At 37.9% G+C, this 18,182-nt stretch overlaps 1 pseudogene; it reads right to left on the bottom strand.

Annotated features, from left to right (window-relative positions):
• Window positions 1–16,901: 16,901 nt before the first annotated feature.
• Window positions 16,902–17,576, bottom strand: LOC121444685 (annotated as a pseudogene).
• Window positions 17,577–18,182: the final 606 nt, after the last annotated feature.

Raw genomic sequence — 18,182 nt, 5'->3', positions numbered from 1 at the left:
TCAGTGTAGGTTTATCTTTCTCTGGGCTGTGGGTAGATGGTTAATTATTTTTCCTGAAAGTAAGACACAAGCACTAAATCTTCTGAACTAAAATTATCAGTCAAATGAGGTAAAGGTGATAAACATAAAGAGTTAGGAATCTCTTATTGCAAAGTCAGTTTTAGGTCATTTATTTTCTTATTTATAAGTGAGTTAAAACCAAGGCATGCTTATTTATTTCTGTGAGCAGTTATGAATCAACAGCTCGGGGCATGTAGTAATTCTATGTCATTGGATATCTGAGAATTTCTTAAATGAAATACTTTTTTCCTGGACCCTAAACATTGACCAAATGCCTGTCAATAAAGATAATTGCAAGAAGACAGATCTCTACATTTACACTAAAGAAAAAACAGAGACCTATAGTGGGAAGTAGGCCAATATTTTGTACAACAGCCATTAGAACCAGTTCAAAAACTATTTCCTAAATCTATAATTTACCATCAAATGGATATCTTACTAGCTGATTCAGATGCAGATACTTCAGAAAAAAATGTTTGAAGAAGTAAAGAGCATTTGTCTTGTTGGTGATTACAAATTTCTCCTGAAAAAATACAAAGAGGAGACTCTAATATGTATTTAGGAAATAAGATATGTTTACAGAAAATTCAACCATAGAAGCTACAAATTAGGAGAGATCAATTATGAACTCTTAATAATTGTCAAAATTTATAAGAAATGTTAACTGGCTATGGTCCAAAATTGAATATACAACTTAAGAACTAATTTATTTATTTTAAACCTTACAAGGACTTAAATATTCCAAGAAAACTATATTCTGAGACTGAGAGAGAATTGGCTCTTATAGGAAAGAAGTTATATGGTGCCCATATGGACCACTTAGATACAAAGCTTGATTATATTCTGGATATTTTATCTTCTATACAAGAGTTATTATGCAGAGAGAAGACAATCTCTTAAAACAAATGTGTATCCCACACAAAATGAAAAATTAAATACCTATTTAGAAAAGGTTTAATGTGGAGCTGATCTATTGAGAGCTCATCAAGACCGGCTGGACTGTGACTGAAAAAGCATGGGATAAAACTGGACTCTCTGAACATGGCGAACAATGAGGGCTGATGAGACACAAAGGACAATGGCATGGGGGTTTGATCCTACGTAATGTGATGGCTTTGCGGGAGCCCAGCCAGTTTGGATGTTCACCTTCCTAGATATGGACGGAGGTGGGAGGTCCTAGATCTTACCACAGGGCAGAAAACCCTGACTGCTCTTTGGACTGGAGAGGGAGGGGGAAAGGAGTGGAGGAGGGGGAGAAGGGTGGGAGGAGGGGGCGTAGGGGGAGAGGAGGGGGAGGGAAATGGGAGGCTGGGAGGAGGTGGAAACTTGTTTTATTTTTCTCCTTTTCTCAATAAAAAAACAACAAAAAAAAACCTAAAGTATTGTTTTTCTATTTACATGGTGTCTCTTGTTAATGGAGAATCCTAAGGAATAAAGTGTGAAATAAATTTTGACATGTAAATTAAAAAAAAAATTACCTCACCTCTTCCCATTCCTCTCCCACTCCACCACTCACCCTCCTCCCTCCCACTCCCTCCTTAAGAAAGGGCAGGGAACCCTGCCCTGTGGGAAATCCAAGGCCCTCCCCTCTACATCCAGACCTAGGAAGCTTTGCATCCAAATAGCCTAGTGTCCCAAAAAGTCAGTACATGCATTAGAAACAAGTCCCAGTGACTTTATCAATGGATTCTCAGCTCCTTTTGTCAACCACATTCAGAGAGTCCGGTTTGATTGCATGCTCATTCAGTCCCAGTCCAGCTCGACTTGGTGAGTTCCCATTAGAACAGGCACACTATCTCAGTGGGTGGACGAACCCCTTGCAGTCCAGAATTCCTTGCTCATCTTCTCCCTCCTTCTGCTCTTCAACTGGACCTTGGAAGCTCAGTCCATTGCTCTGATGAGGGTTGTTCCTCTGATGAGGGTCTCTGTCTCTATCTCCATCCGTCCACAGATGAAGATTCTATGGTGATATTCGAGATAATCATCAGCGTGATAGTGGGGCAAGGACAGTTCATGACTCTTCAAGGACAGTAGTTGACTCTTCAGTTTCCATGAGTTTGTAGGCTTTCTGGGGGCAGAATTGTTGTTAAATTCTAACTTTATTTCATGGTGATCCGATAAGACACAGGAGGTTACTAAATTTTTTTTTGTATCTGTGGAAGTTTGCCTTGTTACCGAGTATGTGATCAATTTTCGAGAAGGTTCCATGAGATGCTGAGATGAAGGTATATTCTTTCCTATTTGGGTGGAGAGTTCTATCGATGTCTGTTAAGTCCAATTGATTCATTACCTCCATTAATTCTCTAATTTCTGTGTTAGGTTTCTGTCTGATTGACCTGTCCATTGGTGAGAGAGTAGTGTTGAAGTCTCCTACTATTAGTGTGTGCGGTTTGATGGCTGCCTTGAGTTTTAGTAATGTTTCTTTTACATATGTGGGTGCTTTTATATTAGGGGCACAGATATTCAGGATTGAGACTTCATCCTGATGAATTGTTCCTGTTATGCGTATGAAGTGTCCATCTCCATCTCTTCTGATTGATTTTAGTTTGAAGTCAATTTTGTTAAATATAAGTATAGCTACACCCGCTTGTTTCTTAGGTCCGTTTGATTGAAAAACCATTTCTCAAACCTTTACTCTGAGTAAATATCTGTCTTTGTGGTTAGGGTATGTTTCTTGTAAGCAGCAAAATGTTGGATTTTGCTTTTGCATCCATTCTCTTAACCTGCGCCTTCTTATAGAAGAATTGAGACCATTGATATTAAGTGATACTAATGACCAGTGGTTGTTAACTCCGGTTAATTATTTTGGTGGTAGAGTTTGTGTGTTTCCCTTTTCTGGGTTGTGCTTGTGGAAGGTTGTTAGATGTATAAGTTATTGTGGGTGTTGTTGGGTTCCTTGGTTGTGATTTTCCTTCTAGTATTTTCTGTAAGGCCTGGTTTGTGGCTACGTGTTGTTTAAATTTGTTTTTATCCTGGAATACTTTGTTTTCTCCATTGATGGTGAAAGAAAGCTTGGCTGGGTATAGTAGTCTGGGCTTGCATCCATGGTCTCTTAGTTTCTGCAGCACATCTATCCAAGGCCTTCTGGCTTTCATTGTTTCCATAGAGAAGTCAGTTGTAATTCTGATAGGTTTATCTTTATATATTACTTGACCCTTTTCCTTTGCTGCCCTTAATATTCTTTCTTTATTCTGTATGTTTTGTGTTTTGATTATTATATGGTGAAGGGATTTTTTTTTTGATCCAGTCTATTCGGTATTCTGTATGCTTCTTGTAGCTTTATAGGAATATGCTTCTTTAGGTTGGAAAATTTTCTTCTATAATTTGTTGAATATATTTTCTGGGCCTTTGAGCTGTAATTCGTCTTCTTCTATCCCTATTATTCTTAGGTTTGGTCTTTTCATGGTGTCCCAGATTTCCTGGATGTTTTGTGTTAAGAATTTATTGGACTTGCTGTTTTCTTTGATCAATGAATTTATTTCCTCTATAGTATCTTCAGCGTCTGAGATTCTTTCTTCTATTTCTTGTATTCTGTTGGTTATACTTGTTCTGTAGTCCCTGTTCATTTACCCAGATTTTCATATCCAGCCATCCCTCGGGTTGTGTTTTCTTCATTACTCCATTTCAGTTTTCAAGTCTTGAACTGTTTCCATTACCTGTTTGGTTGCTTTTTCTTGGTTTCCTTGGGTATCTTTGAGGGATTTATTCATTTTTTCTAACTTTTTGGTATTCTTCTCATCCATTTCTTTAAGGGAGTTTTTCATATCCTGTTTAAGGGACTCTATCACTTTCATAATGTTACATTTAAAGTCTGTCTCTTCTACTTCTTCTGGATTAGGGTGTTCAAGTCTTCCTGTTGTATGTTCACTGGATTCTGGTGTTATCATGTTGTTTTTCAGATTGCTGGAGGAATTCTTGCATTGGCGCCTGCCTATCTCTTCCTTCAAATCATGCTAAGAGAGTCTTGGTGGCTTGGTCCAGTCTTTGCTTTGGCTACCTGTATGCTTCAGGGTTTTTTCTTGTTCTGCCCTCCCTTAGGTCCCCTCAGCACTGGAGCTTCTCAGATACTCTCCATCCTGGAGTAGGCTGGGGTGGTGGATCTAAGGACCACACAGATGGAAAGAAATGCTTGTGGAGCAAACTGGGATGGGGTAAGTAGAGAAAGGCAGTAGCCAGGGAGAAGCCCAGCTGAATGATCTGAAAGTTCAGGGGATTGTTGGGTACCTGTGCTCTATTCCCACGGTGTCCGACCAGCCAGCTGAGCACTCACTTAACCCCCATGGGGGGTGGAACTTCTGGTACAGGATCAGGCCACTTGTTGGCCAGGGACCTCACAGACAATACGGCGGGCTTGCTGGGTGCAGGCTTTGTGAGACAAAGTAACTCTTGCAGTAGTTGCACTCGCCACTTTGTCCCCAGACCCTCAGCCCCAAAGCAGGCTGAGTTGGGGGATGCTATGACCACATAGATGGAAAGGGGTGCTTGGGGGACAAGCTGGGATGGGATAAGAAGAGAAAGGCAGTAGCCAGTGAGAAGCCCCCACTGAATGGCAAGAAAGTTTAAGGGAATGTAAAGTGCCTGAGCTCCCTTTCCAGTGCATCTGCTAGGAAAGGTTTCTAAATTGATTCTCAAAGAAAAATTGACCCTTTATCAATTAGCAGGAATAGACTCAGCAAAACTTATGTTACCTTTTTTCTAATGCTGAAATTGCCTCACTGTGGGCAGAAAGTAAAAACTGAAAAAAAGCTTGTAATTTTGGGGAGAGATTAAAAACAAGCATCCACAAAGCAAGAACCTTCTTATTATAAAATGAACTAATTGGATTCTCCCTTATATAAGGATGGGAATACCAATTTCTGAACGCTCTACATTTTATACTGATGCAAATAAATTAGGAAAAACAGATTATAAATCAGCAAAATAAAGTGGCTTAAAGCCCTTATGATTCAATTGAAAAATCAGTGTTATAAGCTATTCTTGCAGTATTAATAGATGTTTCAGAACATCTTAATGTTGTTATTGATTGTCAATATGCAGTAAGAGTTGTTTCAGATATTAAAACTACTGAACTTATTGCACATTATTCTGAATTAACATTGTGATTTAACTACAGAAAGTAATCAGAAATAGATATCATCACTTGTATATTACACCTGTCAGATCCCATCATACAGGTCTATTGGGTCCTTTAGCACAAGGTAATGATGAACTTGATCAGCTATTGATAGGAGATGTGCTAGAAGACTCATAATTTTATAATAAACACCATGTTAACACAAAGGTTTAAAGAAAGATTTGTTCTATCACTTGGCAACAAGTCAACAAAATATCCTACTTATTCTTAATACAACCAAACTCTATTACCTGCAGGAAGCAGCCCAAAAGGTACTCAAAAATGAAATTGGGGAAACGGGTGTGTTTCATCATGTATAGTTTGGAAAAGTGAAATATATATGAGCACTATAACATAGATACATATCCAGAATTTCAATGGGCAAGTGCTTTTAAGTTAAGAAATGGCAGATTCTATAGGTAAATATTTATTAGAAATCGTGGCTATTATGGGTATGCCTGTACAGATTAAAATTGATAATGTTCCAGCATATGTCTCTAGTAAAATGAAATAGCATTCTTGCATATTACAACACAAAGCATATTGCAGGAATACCACGCAATTCTACAGGCCAAGCAGTTATTGAAATATCTAATCCATCTTTAAAGAAATACTTAATAAAAGAAAAGTGATAATAACGATGCCCACAGATATATTACACAATGCCTTATTAATTTAAACTTTTAAAATACTAATGAAAGAGGAACAATGGCTGCAGAGAGACTTTAGATAATAGAAAGAAACTGCTGAATTAAATCAGACTATATGTTTTAAAGATATTTTGACTTCAGAATGGAAATCAGGATGTGTGTTTTGTTGGGGAAGGGGTTTTGCTTTTATTTACACAGGAAAAATAAAAGCAATGTATGCCATCAAGATTGATAAATATTAGATTCAAACAGAAGAGACCTCTTGATTAGGAGAGGTGATAGTTCATCAGCCAGCTTGCTTATACATTCAAAACTAACTTATAAGACTAACAAATGTCTTTCATTTAATTAGGTATGGGAAAAATAATCTTTTATTGTTGACATAATACTATTTCTGCTGCCAAATATTTTTTTGTCTGAAAGAATATATAAATTTTCAAAAAGGAACTCCCCTAAGTTAGGGTTGGGTCAGAATTTTGTTTTGTCTTTCCAGAAGATAAAAACTGTCCAACTAAAGAATCCAGAGACCACTGTACAAATGAGATATCTGAAGAAGAAGGAAAAACCATCTAGAGAAAATTTCTCAAGAAAAAAAGTAAATTGGCCTAATGGCATAAGACATATCCAATAGTGTAGGATTTCACAAATCTTCTCAAATATGTGCTTTTGCTACTCTCTACAAATGTAAAAGACAAATGGTCTTTTGTGGTCCAAATTCAATTAAAAATCAAAGCTGGCTTTGGAGTTGGATCATGGTTCCTTCCTTCTCTAAACTCAAGCATGTTTGTTAAAGGAAAATCCAAAATCCCGTCTCATGTCAGAAGAACCACCTGGGATGGAACAGAAGAAAATCAAAATCAAGGAAGTATTCTATTGTGACTAATCTCATAAGCCTTTGTTTTATTTTGACTCTAAAACTTTTCATAAGGTATACATAGTACCTCAAAATTTATAAGATTGCAATATATCTTTATATATGAACTTTCTATTGTGATATTAATGGTCATATAGAGTACTAACTAATTCTAGATATAAGCTTCATCCATCTTCCTGTAGTGATTTTGGACTTGAATCTGAGCAGGTAACTAGGAATTAAGCTTGAGTATATTTAACAAATGTATTTAACAGACTGTGGTCCTTTAACCTCTCTGAAGTCTGTTACATGTGAAATTTAAAAGGCTTAATTTTTCTGCAGTGAACAATGACCATTCATAACAGTGATTTTTAAGTCCATAAAAAGATGATGGGGCCTCACAACGACAATTCCACAAAGATTGTGGTAGTACCAATAAGCTGCCAAATGCCACCCAAAAGCCAGTTTTGGACTTCAAACTGCTCAAAACAAGTTCAAAGTGGTTAACTTAGATGGTCTAGGACTCTAGCCAGGACTTCAGATAAGCCCTGCACACAGAGACTGAACAACAAGTAACACAGCTAACTCTCCCTATTCTTGACCATTATCTCGGTTTTCTCAGGGTCCCCAAAGATGCTGTCACCCCTATATAGCAGAAAATAGTTTTAAGAGTTTAACACCCATATTCCTGAGAGGTGGGGTGGGTAGTGTTTGGTAATTTGGTGGATTAAGAATGTTTGTGTTTAGTGGGGGTATTGGTTGTAAATTTCAAATTGTTACTGGTCTTGGTAAGGGAGGGAATTAAACAAGGGAGGTTGGATTCAAGGATGTCTTTCTGGAAAGAAAAGGGGGGGGTGGGAAGGATAATATAAAATGATAAGATTTGAATGAACTTTTAGATGAAGAAGCAACTACTAGCCTCAAATATTTTAAATTGGTATCGTTGGTCATTGGTATGAATTTTTTTTTTTTTTTGATTTTCGAGACAGGGTTTCTCTGTAGTTTTTTTTTTTTTTTTTGGTGCCTGTCATGGAACTAGCTCTTGTAGACCAGGCTGGCCTCAAACTCACAGAGATCCACCTGCCTCTGCCTCTCGAGTGCTGGGATTAAAGGCGTGTGCCACCAATGCCCGGCATTGAATTTTTTTTAATGATACAAAATTAGGGTTATTTTATTACGCATATTGAATGTATGCTTGTGCTCTTATTGAAGGTATTTTTGTATATTGATACAAATTTAAGGTTAATTTTGTTATACTGTTTCTATATTTCTATTCTTGTTTAAGGTATTTGCTGAATACAAAAACTACAAATAAACTGGACATTGGGAATGTAATTATTACATAATAATTGTTTTTATTGTATACAATTTTACTGTGTTACAGTTAAAACAATTCCTTTTTATTTAGAAAAAAAGCATATTTAATAGGGATGTTGTTCCATGTTTCTGAAGTGGATTGGTACTGCCAGGAACAGTCATATCTTACTGCTGTAAAGTCTTATAATAGTAAGATACCTTAAACAAGAATAGATCCAAATCTTACCATTTTATCTTATCCTTCCCACATCCCCCCTTTTCTTTCCAGAAAGACATCCTTGAATCCAACCTCCCTTGTTTAATTTCCTCCCTTACCAAGACCAGTAACAATTTGACATTTACAACCAATACCCCCACTGAACACAAACCTTCTTAATCCACCAAATTACCAAACACTACCCACCCCACCTCTCAGGAATTGCTTGTACAAGGGATGCAAACATGCTAAGCTAATCATATTAGAAAAACATACCACCAGTTATGTAGAGAATATTAATACCATTTATAGAGAAAAGTGAGCTTTTTTTCTAGGAACATTCTTAAGTTTCCTGCAACTATAATAGTTCTGATTAAGTGTCTAGATAAAGCACTTTAATAAAACAAGTGAAAATGTAATAGTCTTAGAAGATCAAGAACTTTGAGTTTCCTCTTTTGAAATGACTCTCATAATAATTAAACAAACATGCTCGGTTAATTATTTAAGAAAAACAAACTGCTTCTTCTGTAGAGAATGCTAATCCCATTCAGAGAACACTTAACTCTTTCTACAGACACTACTAAGTTGTATGCATACCAAGATCCACCATTCTCAGTGGAAAGCTATTGCATTGCTTGAATCAAAACAGCTGTTTATTCGGTCACAGTCCAGCTGGCCTTGGTGAGCTCCCAGTAGATCAGCTCCACTGTCTCAGTAGGTGGGTGCACCCCTTGTGGTCCCGACTTCTTTGCTCATGTTCTCCCTCCTTCTGCTCCTCATTAAGGGGGGTGAGGGAAATGGGAGGCTGGGAGGAGGTGGAAACTTGTTTTTTGTTTATGTTTCTTTTTCTCCTTTTCTCAATTAAAAAAAAATAAAAAAAAACAAAAAAAAACAGCTGTTTACACACTTAAGTAAAACAGGCTTCTTAAAGCTAATTTAAAAACAATGTATTTAGAAGAACAGAAACATTGAGTGTCCCACTTAGATAAATAATGCACAAGAAAAGGAAACATGCTTTGTGGCCTATTGGAGGAAGCCATACTATTTCTCCTGAAGAGAATACTTAGGCGATTTAGAGAAGAATCACCTGATGCCCTCTAAAGCATAGTAAGCTTTTTGTGTCAAAATAGCTTTGCATATTTGCCTAAGAAAAGTAAATTGTTAAAACCAAGTGAAAAATGTAATAGATTTAGAAGATCCAGAACTTTGAGTTTCCTCCTTAGAAAATGCACATACATGTGATGCAAAGATAGTTACCTATATGAGAAAAGCATACTACTTGTTCAATAGAGGATTCTAAACTCATTTAGAGAAAAGTGATCTCTTTTCATAGGAGTGTTATTCAGTTACATGCAGCAAAACAGCTCTATATGTGCCTAAGTAAAGCACCTTATGAAAATCTATTGAAAACTGTAATACAGTTAGAAAACATTGAACTTTGCATTTCCTCATTAGAAAATGTTCATACAAAAATGAAGCAAGCATGCTCAGTTACTTCTTTCAGAAAAGCATAGTACTGTTAGGTAGAGAATATTAATATCATTTAGAGAAAAGTTTCCTTTTCTCCCTTTGAAAGCTATAGTGTTGTTTTCATCAAAACAGCCCTGCCTACAAGCCTAAGTAAAGCAGGCTTCTCAAAACCAATAGATAAATGCAATATATTGAAAAGGCCAAAACCCTTGAGTTTCCCCTTTAGATAAAACATGCACAAGAGAATGAAACATGATCTGTGCCCTATTTGAGAAAAACCATACTACTTGTTCTAAAGAAAATAAAATGAAAAAAAAATTATTTGTTTGCCAATTCCGTTGAACTTGTCCATATTGGGTTTTATGGTCTAAGTTGATGAGGACAACTGACCAGGTCTCTTCCTTAAGAGGGCACCAGATCTCATTACAGATAGTTGTGAATTACCATGTGGTGGCTGGGAATTGAACACAGGACCTTAGGAAGAGCAAGCAATGTTCTTAACTGCTGAGCCATCTCTCTAGCCCCCCTCCTTCCTCAGACCTCCTTCCAAATCCACATTGCTCTTCTTTCTTTCTCTCCTTCCTTCTGTCTATCCCACCTCCTTTCATTGCTTTCTCTATCACTTCCACCTCTGTCCATCCCTCCATTTCTCCCCCCTCCTGTCCTCCTTCCCACCTCTTTGCTCCCTCCCTCTGCGTCCCTCCCTCACTCATACCCCCTACTTCCCTTTTGTCCCTCCCACTTCCTCCCTCCCTCTCTCTATTCTTCCCACTTCCCTTCCTTCCTAGAGAAGAGTGGCCTGATTTTATAAGAACGGTATTAAGTTTTTGCATTGAAACAGCTCTTTTTATTTGCCTAAAAATGGAACTTGCTATAATCAAGTGAAAATTTAATACACATAAAAGATAAAAAACTTTTAATTGCCTCTTTAGAAAACATTCATACAAGTGACATAAACATACTTCCTTAATTATATGTGAAAAGCAAACTAATTGTTCTGTAGAGGATGGTAATCCCATTTAGAGAAAAATGAGCTCTTTTCCTATGAACATTATTAAGTTGCATGCAAAACCAATTCTGCTTATATGCCTAGGCAACACACCTTGTTTAATGAAGTAAAAATGTAATGCTATTAGAATATCAAGAACTTTGTGTTTCCTCTTTAGAAAATGTTTATACAAAGGAAGTATACGTACTGAGTTATTTATTTCAGAAAAGCATACTACTTGTTCTGTAGAGAATAGTAATCCTGTTAAAGAAAAGTGAACTTTCTTCCTTTGAACATTATTAAGTTGCCGGCAACAAAACAGTTCTGATTAAGTGTCTAGGTAAATATTTTAATAAAACAAGTGAAAATGTAATACTCGTAGACAGCCAAGAACTTTAAATTTCCTCTTTAGAAGAAGTACATGCAAAGTGTATGCTAAATTACTTATTTCAGAAAACCGTACTACTTGTTCTGTAGAGAATCTTAATTCCATTTATAGAAAAGTGAGCTCTTTCCTGTGAACTTTATTGAATTGCTTACATACAACCACTTTGCTTATGTGCCTAAGTACTTTGTTATATCCAAGTGCAACATGTAATACACCTAGAATATTAAGAACTTTGAATTTCATTTTTAATAAACACTCACAAGTGAAGCCAACATACCCAGTTACTTATGAGAAAAACATACTCCTTGTTCTGTAGAAAATATTAACCCCATTTAGAGAAAAGTGGCCTTTTCTTCTTTGAGAGCTATTGGGTTTAGAGCACCAAGATATCCAAACCCTATGAAAAGTATGCTATTTAAAGCTAATTGATTCTCTTAGTACACTTAGAATTGCAGTGTCCAAGGATATGTCCCCAGGTAGGTCCTTGGGCAGCAGAGGAGAGGGAGCCTGAACTGGCCTTATCCCATAGCCACACTGATGAATATCTTGCATATCAATATAGAACCTTCATCCGGCAATGGATGGAGATAGAAACAGAGACCTACATTGGAGCACTGGACTGAGCTCCCAAGGTGCAAATGAGGAGCAGAAAGAGGGAGAACTTAAGCAAGGAAGTCAGGACAGCGAGGGGTGCACCCACCCACTGAGACGGTGGGGCTGATCTAATGGGAGCTCGCCAAAACCAGCTGGACTGTGTCTGAATGAGCATGGGATCAAACCGGACTCTCTGAATGTGGCTGACAATGAGGGCTGACTGAGAAGCCAATGATGATGGCACTGGGTTTTGATTCTACTGCATGTACTGGCTTTTTGGGAGCCTAGTCTCTTTGGATGCATACCTTCCTAGTCCTGGATGGAGGGGGGAGGGCCTTGGACTTCCCACAGGGCAGAAAACTCTGACTTCTGTTAGGACTGGAGAGGGAGGGGGAGGAGGAGTGGAGGGAGTGGGAGGAAAGTGGGAGGAGGGGAGGAGGTGGAAATTTTGAATGGTATTATTTATAAAGCAAAAATAAAAAAATAACCATTGAGTTTTTCCTTTAGATAAAACACATACAAGTGAAAAACTCATGCTCAGTGGCAAATTTGATATAAAAAAAATGTACTACTTCTTCTGTTTGGAATATTAATTGTATTTAGGAGTGGTCTCTTTTGCTATGAAGTTGTTTGCATCAAAACAGGTCTACATACAAGTCTAAGTTAAAAAGGTTTATTTTAAGTAGATGAAAACTGTAGTACACTTAGATGATAAACTTTGAGATTCCTCTTTAGATAACACATGCACAATGGAAAAAAACCTGCTCACTGGCCTATTTGAGATAACCATACTACTTGTTCAGTAGAAAATTCTAATCCCGTATAGAGATAAGTGGCCTGCTTTCCTGTTAACATTATTAACTTGTTCACATCAAAATAGCTCTGCATCTATGTCTAAGTAAAGTACCTTGTTAAAACCAAGTAAAATATTGTAGTGCAATTAGCAGAGCATGAACTTTGAGATTCCTCTTTAGAAAAGAAACATGCAAATGAAGGAAACATACTCTGTCTCCTATTTGATAAAACCACATTACTATTTCTCTAGGTATTTCTAATCATGTGTAGAGAGATGTGACCTGTTTTCTTATGAAAGATATTAAGTTGCTTGCCTCAAAACAGCTCTGTATATGTAAGTTGGCATGTTAAAACTAATAAAAAATGTAGTACACTTAGAAGAGCAAAAACTTAAAATTGCTCTTTAGAAGACTCATGAACAAGTGAAGGAAGCATGCTCATTGCTCAATTTGAGAAAACCACTGTGGTTGTTTGAAAGAAAATGGCTGCCATAGGAGTGGCACTATTAGAAGTTGTAACATTGTTGGAGGAAATGTGATATTCTAGGGGTGAGCTTTGAGGCATCTTATGCTCAAACTACACCCAGTGTGGATACTGAATGTTTCTGTTGCCTGTGGATCAAGATGTACAACTCTCAGCTCCTTTTCTAGTGCCATATCTGCCCACATGCCACCCACTATGATTATAATGGAATAAACTTCTGAGATGTAAGCTAGCCCTAAATAAATGTTTTATTTTATAAGAATTATTGTGGTTATGGTGTCTCTTCATAGGAAAAGAAACCCTAACAAAGACTCTTTGTTCAGTAGAGATTACTAATGATATTTAGAGAGAAATGACATATATTTCCTATGAGAGATATAAGTTCCTTGAATCAAAACAGGTCTGAATATGTAACTAAGTAAAGCTGGTTTGTTAAAACAAAGTGAGATAATATAGTACACTTAGAAAAGCAAGAACTTTTGGTTTCCTCTTTAGAAAATACAATCACAAGGGAAGAAAACATCATTGGTTACGTATTTAAGAAGACCATACTACTTGTTTCGTATGGATTCTAATTCAAATTAGACAGAAGTGGTTTGCTTTCCCATGAAAGATATTAAGTTGCTTGCAGCAAACTACCTCTGTTTATGTGGCTAATAAAGCAGGATTGTTAAAACCATGTGAAAAATGTAATAGTCTTAGAAGATCAAGAACTTTGTATCACTTGTGCCTGTGATTGCTAAAGACAACACTATGTTCATTCAAAGTTACAACTTATTGCAGAGCCTTTCACTCTGGTCTCCTATTCCTCTCTTTGTCTTGATACTAACCTTAGTCATTATCTTTATCCTACCTGAACCCTAGCCTTACTAAATGCCCTTGCACTGTCCTCCAATAATAAGCTCATATGCTCTGCTTTCTTGTAATCACTCACCACATCCTTTGCATTACTTCTCTGGGGTGTGCATTGGTACAAAAAACCTTTCACTGTTTTAAAAATACTACCATTTTCACTCTGTTCTTTAAAAACTTGATCTGTTCAGCAAGGTACACGTTGATTGATCCTCTCATGAAGCTGGCTGCTTCAGAGTTGTTGGTGAACTCCATCTACATCTGTTGTAAAGGTTATTTTATTTCATTGTAGAAGTACCTTGATATTTGTAAACATGTCTTACACATTTTTTAATCACTCATGCTTGTGTTAATCCAAGATCATACTATAGACTGTTTCAGTGTCTTTCAGAAGTTGTACACCATTCTCATATGCTCTGTTTTCTTGTAAATGAATGACCGTTTCTTTTCCAATACATCACTGCCACCTGCACTGCTCTACCAAATATACGCCAAAGTTCTTTGGTCTATTAAAGTACTTCTATTTCATTTCTTCTTCACAAAGTGCCTTTAATTATCAATGCTCACAATGTTGTTCTGAGGCAGAGAAGCTTCAAAATTCTTCAAATAAAATCGTGTTCTTCATTGTAAACAGTATATAGTTTTCACTGTAGTAGAAACACAATTAATTTTGGAACTATGCCACTCTGTTGTGTGCCTTTCAGTCACTTGTGCATGTGATTTCTAAAGATGACATGGTACACTGCTATAATACCGTGTCCTATTGAGAAAGCACAGATTCTAATGCTCTGCTCTCCTATTCCTTTCTTCTTCTTAATCCTGACCTTAATTTTAAGACTACTGTTTTTGGCAATCCTACAATAATAAAAAAAAACTCTTATGCTCTGCTTCCTTGCAATCACTTCTCACTTTCATGAATGTATTCCTCTGTGAGGTGCATTTGTTTTTGCTGTTGGAAAAACAGTCTGGTTTTCATTTGGTTTGTAACAATCTGGCTTCAGGGAACTACACAGTGCTGCTTTGATGTGAGCAACATCTGAATTGCATGAGGAAGGACATTCAGACTGTTGTACATGGGTCATTGTTTTTACTGTTTTAGATGTACCGTGGGTTTTGCCAATACATTCAGTCCTGCATTTTAGTCACTTGGGCCTGTGCTTGCTAAAGAGAACACAAAATGCATTCCTTTTCCAAGTAACAGATTCTTATGCTCTGTTCTTCTGTCGCTTTCTTGTTCTCAATCCTGGACCCTAATTTGAACCCTACTGTCCTAAGGAAGTGCTACCATAATATACTCATATGCTCTGCTGTCTTGTAATCAATCACCAGTTTCCATAAAGTGCATTTCTGTGCAGTGCTTTTGAAAAATGAAGTTTTTGCAGCACTGGTACAGCTTTCATTCTGTTCTTAACAAACAAGATCTACCTGGAAATATGTGAGATGCTATTCTGTTGCAAGTATCTTCAGAATTACGTGTGAAAAGACATCCTAAGTGTTGCAAATGGCATCAAGTTTTCACTGATGTAGAAGTGCAATCAACTTTGCAAATATGCCTCCAGCCTGCCATTTAGTCACTTGTGCATATGATTCCTAAAGGTAGCCCTATGTTCTGTTCAAGTTGCAGATTCTGATGCTCTGCTCTCCTATCCCTTTCTTGTTCTTGACCCTTACCCTGGTACCTTAACTTCAACCCAAACTCTAACCCTAATGAATGCCCCTGTGCTCTGCTAATAAAGTCATGTGCTCTGCTTTCTGATAATCTCTCACCACCTCCTTTCTATCACTTTTCCGTGACATGTATCATGATGACAGAGCTTTTATTGTGGTAAAAGTACTACAGTTGTCACTCTGTTCTAAAAGAAACCCTGTTGTATTTAGGAACATACACGCTGATCCTCTCTTAAAGCAAGCAGCTTCAGAGTTGCATGAGAAATCTGTTCAAACTATTGTAAATTGATTTGGATTTCACTGGAGAAGTACATTTGTATTTGAAAATATGTCTTGTATAATATTTTAATCATGAATGTGTGTGCTACTAAAAGATGATTGTGTGTATTTCTTCAGTGTCCTTGTGCAGCTGTCAACTATTTTCATGTTCTCTGCTTTCTTGTAAATAGTCACTTCTATTCCAGTACTTCCTAATGAGGTACCTATCATGTATCTTGGTGTCTTCAGATAAAACCTTTTTCATTGTGTTTAACAAATTGGCTTTAGTATGGAATGCATGTGCTGCTGTTTTGATACAAGCAGGTTCAGAGGTCTGTGAGTAAAACCATCGACTTTATTGTTAATGGGATATAGTTTTCACTGTAGTAGAACTTTTATGGCTTTTGTGAGCAAACCATTAAGCAGTGTTTTAATCATTTGTGTTTTTTTTTGAATTCCCAAAGACTTTAGGGAATCATTTTTAATCGTTTTTAAACAATAGAAGGTACAGAGTGGGTTCAAGACAGAGCAGCTGTTTTACAAAGTGAGCTCTATGCCTGGCTCAGTTCCCAGTATGAAGGGACCGAATCCATCCAGTCCCCTGGTTCTCAGTCTGTAGAGAGAGGAGGTTAGAGGGATAAAGGCAGAAACTCTCAGGTTACTGAACAGCTTATGAAGAGAGCAAGCAGATGAGAGAGGACACAGTCAACAGAAACTAGGATGTCTGAGATCAGAGGGTGAAACAGTCGTCATGGAGAAACAGTCGCTGAGCACAATTAACATCAATTCAAATTATCATCAAGAGAGTACGGTGGAGGAGAAGCCGGGACCACAGCCCTTCAAGTTCTCAGGCTAATGGTGCTGTGGTTCAACAGTCTGTGGAAGGTGGCATAAACCAGAGATTCCACCGCCATGGCGTGCAAAAGAATTGCGATAGCAGCACATGGATGCCTGCCCATCTAGAGTATGGGCTCAACACTGCTGGAAATCCAGTCTGGGCTTTCGCCCCTGCAGAGCTCTATGTTCTTTTCAAAGGCAGGAGGAGGGTTTCTTCATGGATGCTTTCTACCCACTAGGTTTTCCTCATTTCTTCATCACTTATACTAGAGAAGATGCTGCAAGCTATCTCAGCTAGCTTCTAATTTGGCCAGGGCACCAGGACTACACGCATGATTGACTAAATGACCATGTCTTCTTGGTTCTTCCAAGGGTAGGCTCAGTATGCTTCTTTGGATTGAATAGGTGCGATCTTGTTTGAGAAAAGTGTGTAAATATAGGACCATATTTTGTTGGTCTCAGTCCTGGAGAACTGGTGGAGCACTCCGCGGCTCTTGTACAGTTCGATGACCGATTTTGCCTCATCCTTGTACCATCGTAGTTTGGTAGCAACTGCTTTGGGTTTATCATCTTCTTGTTGGACAAGTGGCTCACCAGTGATGTCACCAACCCCCAGCACTTGAGGAGGGTTGAAGTCCAAGTTATACCCTCTCCCGCTAGAAGGGTGACTCCATCTTTGGTTCAGAAGATCTTTAAGTGTCTCAAAAGGGATATTCAGACTAATCACTAGGTCCGCATCACAGATTCTGTCCAAGGCTTCTTTTGCCTGTACTAACATCCTCGGGAATCCGTCTAACAGCTAGTGTTGGATGCTCCGGTTCTCCAGTTCTGACACCATTAGGCATGTGATCACATGATCTGGAACCAAAGGACCTTTGTCTAGGTACTGCTTTGCCATGTCACCAACTTCCATGCTGGCCTTGAGGTTCTCCCGCAAGAAGTGGCCGCTGGAGAGATGCTGGAGGTGAAAGTTCTGGGCGATCCTCTGGCATACGGTGCCCTTACTGGAGCTGGTCGGCCCGAGGATGTCCGTGAGCAGGAGTTTGGAAACCATGGCTTTGGAGGGGAGGGGATGGCATGGACGGCAACCCATGCACTTGGCCTGACCGCCCCTGCCTCGGTACCCTCCACACGCGAGGATTTGCCTGCCCTCATTTGTGTTTTCAAAAGATCACACTGTATGTTGTTTGATTTACAGATTCTTATGCTTTTCTCTTCTACTCCTTTCTTTCCATGACCCTAATTTTAACCTTACTTTTGCAGTGCTACTATAATATATTCACGTGTTCTATTTTCTTGTAATCAATCACCACTTCCTTAGAGTACATCTCTGTGAGGTGCTTTGGTGTAAGGAAAATTTTGATGTGGCAAAATTAGAATGAAGTGCACTTTGTTCTTAACAAACCAGCTTCACTTAGGAATGTTGTTTTGATATGAGCACAATGTTAACTGCGGGAAGAAAGAAAAACCTTTAAACTATTCTTTATGGAATATAGTTTTCACTGTAGTAGATGTACTATGGATTTTATACATAAACCACAGGTGTACTATGGATGTTTTACAAAAACCAGTCTTACATTTTAGTCACTTATGCATGTGTTGACTAAAAATCACATCAATGTTCTATTCCAGTTACAGATTCTTATGCTTCACTCAGCTA

Source organism: Microtus oregoni, unplaced genomic scaffold (assembly GCF_018167655.1).
Source record: "Microtus oregoni isolate MIOR12 unplaced genomic scaffold, Mior012 000137F_ref0000512, whole genome shotgun sequence".
NCBI classification, from domain to species: domain Eukaryota; kingdom Metazoa; phylum Chordata; class Mammalia; order Rodentia; family Cricetidae; genus Microtus; species Microtus oregoni.
Note: the sequence above shows the minus strand (reverse complement) of the source record. Positions and strands in the feature narration are given on the sequence as shown.